This window comes from Salvelinus fontinalis, chromosome 21, assembly GCF_029448725.1.
Source record: "Salvelinus fontinalis isolate EN_2023a chromosome 21, ASM2944872v1, whole genome shotgun sequence".
NCBI lineage: Eukaryota > Metazoa > Chordata > Actinopteri > Salmoniformes > Salmonidae > Salvelinus > Salvelinus fontinalis.
The window spans coordinates 9,031,098-9,043,284 of NC_074685.1; positions in this window are offsets into that span (position 1 = coordinate 9,031,098).

A 12,187-nucleotide genomic window follows, 5' to 3' on the forward strand; every position below is an offset into this window, starting at 1 on the left:
CTAGTACATCTACTAATACTAATACCTATATCTTCAACTTTCTATGTGTCTCAACAACCTCTACACACTGGGTATCTTGTTTACAGCCCCATCAGTTGATTAGCTGTGTCAATTCCATCTGCTGTGCTAAATAGATAGAGGGGCTGAAATGCTATGTCCATCTTTTGTCATTGCGTCACTTGTCTACTGGGCATTGTCCAAGCGTTCATGTGAGATGTCAACAGGGTCAAATACAAAACTTCAGCTGCACTCGACATGACATCTCTTACCCCTCTCTCTCTCTCTGTCTCTCTGTGTTGTCCCATTACGACCCAGGAGCCTCTGTCTACAGTGGGACCTTGTCTGACTAACCCTCAGGGGCCTGTCCTGACAAGCAGTCCCTGTTCCAGCTTTGCTATGTGCTTGTCCTGCTCTCTCTATTGCTCTCATTCTCTAGGACAAAAATAAATTGTTATTTTTTTATTTAACCAGGCAAGTCAGTTAAGAACAAATTCTTATTTACAATGACGGCCTACCGTGGACCAGTGGGTTAACTGCCTTGTTCAGGGGCAGAACAACAGATTTTTACCTTCTCAGCTCGGGGATTCGATCCGGCAACCTTTCGGTTACTGGCCCAATGCTCTAACCACTAGGCTACCTGCCACCCCATACTGGGGAACTCACTCTGACATTTCCTGGAACTCTGGTATTCTGTGGTGATTTGTTCCACACATTTGGGCTAGTCGATACTACTTTGCATCACAATGAGAACAGAACATCCAGTATCTATCTGGTTGTGGACATGGGTGAGATACAGAAGAGATTAACATGGAGGTCTCTAGATTTGTGAGTCAGAAATACAGATAAATTCAAGATAAATCTCTCAAGTTATATCACATGCTTGCACGCACATACACATGTACACACACACACGCACACACACACACACACACACACACACACCTCTGCCACCTCATATCATAAATAACCCAATGCATTGAGAAGAAGTCCTAGCTATGTCTGATTGGCCGGGAAGATGAAATCGCAGCGGGATGGGTGAGATGGGATCCTGTTGCTACAGCAACAGAGGTGAACCTCCCCCACTCACCTCGCTCTCAGTTCCTCTATGAGACAGTTACCTCATACGTGGAAAGAGCTCTGAAACATCCATCTATCACAGAGGCGATCAACATTTACACAGCTTCATAATGACATCACTGAGGCCTGCAGGTCCCCTGACAACTACTGTCTGTAATGTTCCCCTACTGTCAGAGGAGGCGGCCTGGGATCAGACAGAGAAAAGAGAGGGAGATTAATGACAATATGAAGTCTGTTTAATGCCTCGTGTCTACCTCAGTCTCCCACCAAATTAGTTAATTGACATTCAGAGTTTCTCTGTGATACTGACCTTCAGGTTTCATTACAGGACCATGTCATCAATTACAGGACCATCATTACAGGACCATGTCATCAATTACAGGACCATCATTACAGGACCATGTCATCAATTTATGATCCTAAAATAGAGAGGTCAGTCAGATCATTTTCCCCACGATCTGGACTTGATCAAACAAACACCATGTAGAAAGCTTGGTTCATGAGAGGACAACTATTCTGCTTCAGTTAGTTTTTGCATCAGCACCTTTTCCTTTGATACAGACAGAGATGACATTCCCCATGGGACGGTGCTGCCTATTCTGCTCAAAGAAAGGCCCCTTTACAAAATCCTTGCAAGATATAATTCTACCAGTTAACTGTGTCATAATGGGCGGACAACTGTTAGATCCTGAGATTGGGTCTGCTCTGCTCTCACCACATTTCCTCAACAGAGAACAAGGGAATCCCTCTCTGACACAAAATAATCGCAGGCAATACACACGCACAGGCACACACACACACACACACACATATTCACGCACATACCTACACAAACACGCCCACACCGAGAAGAACAAAGGAAGAAGCTGCAGGCTACACTGGTCTACAGTGATATGAAACTGTTGATTATGTAAACTGGCTTTTTAAAACAGCAAAAGTATGGTCCTCAACCCTCATTCAACAATCACACAGTCAGAAATATGAGAATTCTCATTCAATATGGCCACAGATGAAAACATTCCCAATGTTTACTGTCTCAACCAATCAACTATCTGCTCTCTTTATGTATTATCCAATGACATTACATCTCTGTCTGATTAGTCCAATCCACAAAGGTTGTTTGATACTCCCACCACCTGGCAAAATCATCCCAAGTGTCTGAGTATCGCCCTGAAAATGAATCTGTTTTTCTTCTCTTTTCTGCAACCATATCCCTTTCTCCTCCCCAATTCATAACTCACATTACATTAGCCTCTAAATTTGCAAGGCAAGGAAAACAATATCCTTTCAAATAAAGCTTTCATCCTAGCAAGCACATTTGGTTCCTTGGAAGTTGTGGGAACGTATGTTTTTGGTATCACATTGGTTCTGGGAACGGAGCTATACGTTTCCTGACTTGTAAAACTGAATGTTTTTTAAATGTTCTGAGAACAGAAGTGAAAATGTTACCTGTTCTGGGAATGTTTATTTTTTAGATTGCAGGGAGGTTCTAAGAAAGTTTTACTCTGGTTCATTGAAAGTTTTCCTGGGAGGTTTTTAGTAACGCTCTGAGAACGGAAGGTTTAGGTTATTTGGAGGTTTTTGAATAACTTCCTTAAAACTTTCACTGAATGTTTGAATAACACTGCTATCTTGTTTTTGGTTAACTTTTTTGAACTCCAAGCACAGATAGGACACACGGCATTTAATACCTTAGGCATTAATGATGAAATTCGAACCTATAGTATAATCTTCTGTTCTCAATCCATTGAATTAGTTCACTGCTCCACCAGGATGGTGCTAGCATGCCATGTTTTTTTACTCATTCAAGGCTGTTCATTTTAGTCTATTCACACAGACCCCATTTTAAAGAAAACAAGCACTCTTTAAGATCAGGTGTGGCAAATTAGTGGGTGCGGCCAACACACCTGAACACACTTAACAAGATAAAGGATAGAGTTTTGTTGATGCTGAGAACGAATGTACAGTACCAGTCAAAAGTTTGGACAGACCTACTCATTCAAGGGTTTTCCTTTATTTTTACTATTTTCTACTCTGTAGAATAATAGTGTAGACATCAAAACTATGAAATAACACAGATGTAATCATGTAGTAACCAATAAAGTGTTAAACAAATCAAAATATATTTATATTTGAGATTCTTCAAATAGCCACCCTTTGCCTTGATGACAGCTTTGCACACTCTTGGCATTCTCTCAACCAGCTTCATGAGGTAGTCACGTGGATTGCATTTTAATTAACAGGTGTGCCTTGTTAAAAGGTAATTTGTGGGATTTCTTTCTTCTTAATGCGTTTGAGCCAACCAGTTGTGTTGTGATAAGGTAGGGGTGGTATATAGAAGACAGCCCTATTTGGTAAAATATCTAGTCCATATTATGGCAAGAACAGCTCAAATAAGCAAAGAGAAACGATAGTCCATCATTACTTTAAGACATGAAGGTCAGTCAATACGGAAAATGTCAAGAACTTTTCTTTATGTGCAGTTGCAAAAAAACATCAAGAGCTATGATGAAAATGGCTCTCATGAGGACTGCCACAGCAAAGGAAGACCCAGAGTTACCTCTGCTGCAGAGAATAAGTTCATTAGAGTTTAACTGCACCTCAGATTGCAACCCAAATAAATGCTTCACAAAGTTAAAGTAACAGACACATCTCAAAATCAACTGTTCAGAGGAGACTGCGTGAATCAGGCCTTCATGGTCGAATTGCTGCAAAGAAAACACTACTAAAGGACACCAATACGAAGAAGAGACTTTCTTGGGCCAAGAAACACGAGCAATGGACATTAGAATGGTGGATATCTGTCCTTTGTTCTGATGAGCCCAAATTTGAGATTTCTGGTTCCAACTGCCATGTCTTTGTGAGACGCGAGTAGGTGAAGGGATTATCTCCGCATGTGTGGTTCCCAATGTCAAGCATGGAGGAGGAGATGTGATGGTGCTTTTCTGGTGACACTATCTGTGATTTATTTACAATTCAAGGCACACTTAACCAGCATGGCTACCACAGCACTGTGCTGCGATACACTATCCCATCTGGTTTGCTCTTAGTAGGATTATCATTTGTTTTTCAACAGGACATTGACCCAAAACACACCTCCAGGCTGTGTAAGAGCTATGTGACCAAGAAGGAGAGTGATGGAGTGCTGCATCAGATGACCTGGCCTCCACAATCACCCGGCCTCAACCCAATTGAGATGGTTTGGGATGAGTTGGACCACAGAGTGAAGGAAAAGCAGCCAACATGTGCTCAGTAAATGTGGGAACTCCTTCAAGACTGTTGGAAAAGCATTCCTCGTGAAGCTGGTCGAGAGAATGCCAAGAGTGTTCAAAGCACTCATCAAGGCAAAGGGTGGCTACTTTGAAGAATATAAAATATAAATATGTTTAAAACTTTTTTGGTTACTACATGATTCCATATGTGTTATTTCATAGTTTTGATGTCTTCACTATTATTCTACAATGTAGAAAATAAAGAAAAACCCTTGAATGAGGGTTTGTTTATGTGTAACTCTGTGCTGTTGTTTTTGTCGCACTGCTTTGCTTTATCTTGGCCAGGTTGCAGTTGTAAATGAGAACATGGTTAAATGAAGGTGAAATAAAATTAAAATAAATAGAAACCACAACAAAACTTTAGTACTGTTCAGAGAAAAGTCTAACAATGTTATTTAAAAACATATACATCACCATATACCATATACAGCACCAGTCAAAAGTTTCTATTTTATATTCTTCAAAGTAGCCACCCTTTGCCTTGATGAGGGCTTTGAACACTCTTGGCATTCTCTCAACCAGCTTCACGAGCAATGCTTTTCCAACAGTCTTGAAGGAGTTCCCACATTTACTGAGCACATGTTGGCTGCTTTTCCTTCACTCTGCGGTCCAACTCATCCAAACTTTTGACTGGTGCTGTATAGTGTTTTTAAATAACATTGTTCGACTTTTCTCTGAACAGTACTAAAGTTTTGTTGTGGTTTCTATTTATTTAAATTTTATTTCACCTTTATTTAACCAGGTAGGCCAGTTGAGAACAAGTTCTCATTTACAACTGAAACCTGGCCAAGATAAAGCAAAACAGTGCTACAAAAACAACAACACAGAGTTACACATAAACAAACGTACAGTCAATAACACAATAGAAAATTGTACAGTGTGTGCAAATGTAAAAGAGTAGGGAAGTAAGGCAATGAATAGACCATGGAGGCAAAATAAATACAATTTAGCATCAACACTGGAGTGATAGATGTGCAGATGATGATGTGCAAGTAGAGATACTGGGGTGCAAAAGAGCAAAAGGATAAGTAACAATATGGGGATGAGGTAGTTGGGTGTGCCATTTACAGATTAGCTGTGTACAGGTACAGTGATCGGTAAGCTGCTCTGACAGCTGAAGCTTAAAGTTAGAGAGTAAGATATAAGACTCCAGCTTCAGTGATTTTTGTAATTCGTTCCAGTCATTGGCAGCAGAGAACTGGAAGGAAAGGTGGCCAAAGTAAGTGTTGGCTTTGGGGGTGACCAGTGAAATATACCTGCTGGAGTGCGTGCTACGGGTGGGTGTTGCTATGGTGACAAGTGAGCTGAGATAAGGCGGGGCTTTTCCTAGCATAGACTTATAGATGACCTGGAGCCAGTGGGTTTGGCGACAAATATGTAGTGAGGGTCAGCCAATGAGAGCATATAGGTCGCAGTGGTGGGTAGTATATGGGGCTTTGGTGACAAAACGGATGGCACTGTGATAGACTACATCCAGTTTGCTGAGTAGTGATGGAGGCTATTTTGTATTTTATGGAAAGTTTTATTAACATTCTCGGAACAATTTGTGAACGTGACTTTAAATAGATCCACGAGGAAACCTCTAGATAATGTAATGCTGAAGTACTGAAATTCCCACAGAATAGTGTTTATTCCTAACGTTCTCGGAACAATTTGACTTTAAATAGAACCCTGAGGAAACCTGTAGGCAACATTAGGCTGAAGTACTGAAATTACCACAGAAGAACATTGTTTCTTAATGTTCTCTGAACTAAATGTAAGCATCTTTGAACTTTTACAAAACATTCTGTTAAAGTAATTAAATTACCCCCCAAAAATGTTTTTGTCAAGTTCAGTAAATGTGCTGAGAATGTTCCAAAGCCAAGCAACTATCCTGCACCATTCCCATGAAGTTGTGGGAAGGTTGTACGCAAAATAACCATAGGACAACCAAGCGCTCACCAAGCTCTAAGAAACATATGGTTTTCAGAACATGATGTGCTAGCTGGGATGGCATGCACCAGAACATTAAACAGACAAGCTACAGTTCTTTAGTGCTCTATAGATACCCCTCCTTGACTTGAACCACAGGATCAATCCCTAAAAACCTCAAGTTCATATATTACAGACTGTGCTTTTAACTTAGAGAACTGGGCAGGCTTCTAATGAAGCACACTCAGTTAAAGTGTGAGAGAGGCACATTCAGGATTCTATGGGACTTAAAGTAATAGTGAATAGTTTCCATTCCACTCCCACTGTTCTGCCTCAAAGCAAGAGATAATAACTGTCTTTGGATATTATTCAAATCGCTGTAATATATGTACTACTTACTCAAAAAACGAATGCATGGATTTCTGTAACAAACTGGTAATATATGGATATTACTTAGCCAAATCTCTTGAGTTTAAGTTGGAAGCAACCACTTATGGGAGAATTTGGGCTTTAATGTATTGAGAACCATGTGAATCAAATCAACATGGCTGTGTAGAAAAGCTCTCATAGGTTAGAGATGTCATCAATAATGAATTTAGGATGCTCCCAGATAGTCTAGCGCTGCTGTCGTTAGGGAGCAGACAGGAAACTCTCTCTATTTCTCTGTATCTCTGTATCTTTGTATCTCTCTCTCTCTCTCTCTCTCTCGTCCATTAGGGATGCTCATTCTGCTGCAGAGGAGAAAAATGAAACTGGGAAATTAGCCAGCAGCAAATTGATCAGACCCTTCTGTACCTTTCTGAAGGAACTAGGGCTATGGGGACCAGCACTGCTCACTGGTGCTGAGCTATATATTCTCTCCTGTCAAAAATATGCACTGACAGAATGTGCACTGACAGACATACTGTTATGGGTCAGAGAGTCCCAATAGGAGTAGTTTATGACAACGATGAGGTCATCAGGCATGTTTATATATTAACCCCCTTCCCTCAATCTTACACACAATCTAGTACCTGAGTTTATCTATTCGATTTAATGTATTGATGATATAATAACATTTTGTCATGAATGTACTTTACATATCTGTCAATGGATAGATAGCTTCTTTTGCAACATGATGATATGAAATATTGGACCCAGAGCAGGCCCTACTGTACCATAGAACAAAGTACAAACAGTCCGAGAAGCTGCAGTCCAGTCAATGGAATGAATGTATCGAAGTTGGTATCAGACAGATTTGTGTTTATTTAATTGATCGCCTAAATGTTGAGCTTAAAATGTTGATTAAGTATTATTTCTTCACATTTGTGGCACAGAAATGTGCACAAGGCAAGGCAATAGGCCTATGTGTGGATGTTCCAGAATGCACACAGCACATACATTTCATGGACAGAGATGGAAATATTGGTTAGAAATTTAGAAAGAGGGGAGATCTAAAGATGCAACAACTATCATGGGCTGCTAGACAATGAAAGAAAGTTGAAAGAAAACCAATAGAAAGGGAGAACGCATACTGTAAAATTTCAACTAAACGCTGAGTCTCAAATTGCTGCCTGTCCCTTTTAATAGCCAGGCAACGGCACACATTTCAGCAAATAAACACCTGTTTCAAATAAACGCTGGGTCTAAATGAATTGTTTACAAGGTTACCATGAATTCATTGTTTACAAGGTTTAATGATTGATTTGTTACATAAAAAAATTCAGTAATGAGTGCATCCTTCACTCATGCTGCCAAACATACCCTCGTAAAACTGACCATCCTACCGATCCTCGACTTCGGTGATGTCATCTATAAAAATAGCCTCCAACACTCTACTCAACAAACTGGATGCAGTCTATCACAGTGCCATCCGTTTTGTCACCAAAGCCCCATACACTACCCACCATTGCGACCTGTACGCTCTCGTTGGTTGGCCCTCGCTTCATACTCGTCGCCAAACCCACTGGCTACAGGTTATCTACAAGTCTCTGCGAGGTAAAGCCCCGTGTTATCTCAGCTCACTGGTCACCATAGCAGCACCCACTCGTAGCACGCGCTCCAGCAGGTATATCTCACTGGTCACCCCCAAAGCCATTTCCTCCTTTGGTCATCTTTCCTTCCAGTTCTCTGCTTCCAATGACTGGAACGAACTGAAAAAATCTCTGAAGCTGGAAACACTTATCTCCCTCACTAGCTTTAAGCACCAGCTGTCAGAGCAGCTCACAGATTACTGCACCGGTACATAGCCCATCTATAATTTAACCCAAACAACTACCTCTTCCCCTACTGTATTTATTTATTTTGCTCCTTTGCAGCCCATTATTTCTATTTCTACTTTGCACATTCTTCCACTGCAAATCTACCATTCCAGTGTTTTTCTTGCTATATTGTATTTACCTCGCCACCATGGCCTTTTCTTGCCTTTACCTCCCTTCTCTCACCTCATTTGCTCACATTGTATATAGACTTATTTTTCGACTGTATTATTGACTGTATGTTTTGTTTATTCCATGTGTAACTCTGTGTTGTTGTATGTGTCGAAAAAACATCAAGAGCTATGATGAAAATGGCTCTCATGAGGACTGCCAGAGCAAAGGAAGACCCAGAGTTACCTCTGCTGCAGAGGATACGTTCATTAGAGTTTAACTGCACCTCAGATTGCAGCCCAAATAAATGCTTCACAAAGTTAAAGTAACAGACACATCTCAAAATCAACTGTTCAGAGGAGACTGCGTGAATCAGGTCTTCATGGTCGAATTGCTGCAAAGAAAACACTACTAAAGGACACCAATACGAAGAAGAGACTTTCTTGGGCCAAGAAACACGAGCAATGGACATTAGAACGGTGGATATCTGTCCTTTGTTCTGATGAGCCCAAATTTGAGATTTCTGGTTCCAACTGCCATGTCTTTGTGAGACGCAGAGTAGGTGAAGGGATTATCTCCGCATGTGTGGTTCCCAATGTCAAGCATGGAGGAGGAGATGTGATGGTGCTTTTCTGGTGACACTATCGGTGATTTATTTACAATTCAAGGCACACTTAACCAGCATGGCTACCACAGCACTGTGCTGCGATACACCATCCCATCTGGTTTGCTCTTAGTAGGATTATCATTTGTTTTTCAACAGGACATTGACCCAAAACACACCTCCAGGCTGTGTAAGAGCTATGTGACCAAGAAGGAGAGTGATGGAGTGCTGCATCAGATGACCTGGCCTCCACAATCACCCGGCCTCAACCCAATTGAGATGGTTTGGGATGAGTTGGACCACAGAGTGAAGGAAAATCAGCCAACATGTGCTCAGTAAATGTGGGAACTCCTTCAAGACTGTTGGAAAAGCATTCCTCGTGAAGCTGGTCGAGAGAATGCCAAGAGTGTTCAAAGCACTCATCAAGGCAAAGGGTGGCTACTTTGAAGAATATAAAATATAAATATGTTTAAAACTTTTTTGGTTACTACATGATTCCATATGTGTTATTTCATAGTTTTGATGTCTTCACTATTATTCTACAATGTAGAAAATAAAGAAAAACCCTTGAATGATGGTTTGTTTATGTGTAACTCTGTGTTGTTGTTTTTGTCGCACTGCTTTGTTTTATATTGGCCAGGTCGCAGTTGCAAATGAGAACTTGTTCTCAACTGGCCTACCTGGTTAAATAAAGGTGAAATTAAATTAAATTAAAAAGTGCATATACCACAATTGTTGCATACCCACTTCTCAAGGCACCACTTACAACACCACTGCTCCTAAGCCTGTGTTTACCACAGACCTTATTTTCGGCATTTAAACAAATAAATAAAAAGGCTTGAGCCATGGCAGAGTTAGTGCATGTACCGTAGTGAGTTGCCCATAAAGACACAATTATTATTGCTCTCTAAAGCAGGGACGGAAAGCTCAGGTCATAGTTTGGAGGGTGCATAATGTGCATGGGACACTGCCCCCTTCCGGTTGTAGGATGTAATAGATTTATGTTCAGTATGTGTGAAATTAATTTCGTTTGTTATAAACACAACCAGACGTCGGGCAGCTAATGGGAATTGAGATGTCAAGATAATGATAATTTTACTCCAAGATAGTCCATTTGTCAGAAGAAATATGCGTCTTAGCTAGACATTTGGAATTCCAGCGTAAAACTAGTCAACAGCCACGACCGGGCGCAGCCATTTTTGAATGTTCCAACTAAATCGTGAAAAAGTGGAGAATAAAACGTATATATTTCTATCTGTTCGTTTTTTCTTCTTCACAGAACTTATGAATTGTATGGTAAAACAATAAATATAATTAGTCAATGCATAATAAAATGCTGTGCTTATAACAAATCCAGCGCAGCGAAAGCAGAATGTTTTTGAATTGCCAAACCATTTCACCCTTTACTCTCGCAATAGTATAGTCAGGGGCAACATGGCGCTTGGCAGGATCGGCGGCTGCATCCGAATACTGCTTCACGATTGTCCCTCAAAGGGATTACTTTGTGGCCGCATACAATCGGACTGTATGGCATGCAGAGTAGGAGGTATATGAATAACCTATTTTATGGTTATGGTGCAGTACCTTGTCGACAAACCACCACACGAGGAATCTGTCTCAATCAATGTCACTTTTGCTGTGACAGCGGCTGAGTTGTCTTTCCTTGTCCGGTTTTCATATTTAGGCTGGAACTATTTCAAATTTCTAGACGAATTTGTAATGCATGCACTCAATTTCCACAAGTTGTTCAGCTCCATGGGCAAGTACAGTAGCACAGTACTCCTGTCAGAGACGTTTGAGAAAATCTAGTCTAATATCATCTCTGCTCCTGTTGCTCCATTCATTTCAGCAAAAAGGCATCTATTGTCAGAGGATGTTGTCAAACTACAAGAATTTCAGCAGCGGAAACAGGCAGTGGCTCATCAAGTGTCCGGATCAGAAAGTAGGCTACTCAAGTTTTAATGTGACGTGGACAAGTACAGTGACATGCCTCTTGCAAGCTCCAAATACAACAATGCAGTAATCAATATCAATGCAGCACTAAACATAAGGTAGAACATTGGGTTATTATGGGGTATTGTGAACAAAAACACACAAGAAATGAAAATAAGAACACAAGAAAGTAAGAAGCTATATACAGGGTCAGTCCCAATACCATATTTACATTGTGCAGGGGATACTGGAGTGATAGAGGTAGATATGTATAGGCGTAAGGTGACTAGGCAACAGGGTATATGATAAACAGCTTGTCGGTTATAAGAAATGATAGCAGATACATTTTGTTAAAATAAAGTAAATACAAACGCCAAAAGATTCACAAAATAGAAATGTCCTTGTTTTTGAAAGAAAAGCCATTTTTTTTGTCCATTAAAATAACATCAAATTAATTTGAAATGCAGTCTAGACATTGTTAATGTTGTAAATTACTATTGTAGCTGAAAACGGCAGAATTTTTATGGAATATCTACATAGGTGTACAGAGGCCCATTATCAGTAACCATCACACTTGTGTTCCAATGGCATGTTGTGTTCCCTAATCCAAGTTTATAATTTTAAAAGGCTAAATGATCATTAGAAAACCCTTCTGCATTTATGTTAGCACAGCTAAAACTGTTGTGCTGATTAAAGAAGCAATAAAACTGGCCTTCTTTAGACTAGTTGAGTATCTGGAGCATCAGCAAGAAGGCCAGTTTTATTGCTTCTTTAATTAGAACAACAGTTTTCAGCTGTGCTAACATAATTGCAAAAGGGTTTTCTAATGATCATTTAGCCTTTTAAAATGATAAACGCCTCCTGGGTGGCGCAGTGGTCTAGGGCACTGCATCGCAGTGCTAACTGCGCCACCAGAGTCTCTGGGTTCGACCCCAGGCTCTGTCGCAGCCGGCCGCGACCGGAGGTCCGTGGGGCGACGCACAATTGGGCCAGCGTCGTCCGGGTTGGGGAGGGTTTGGCCGGTAGGGATTTCCTTGTCTCAT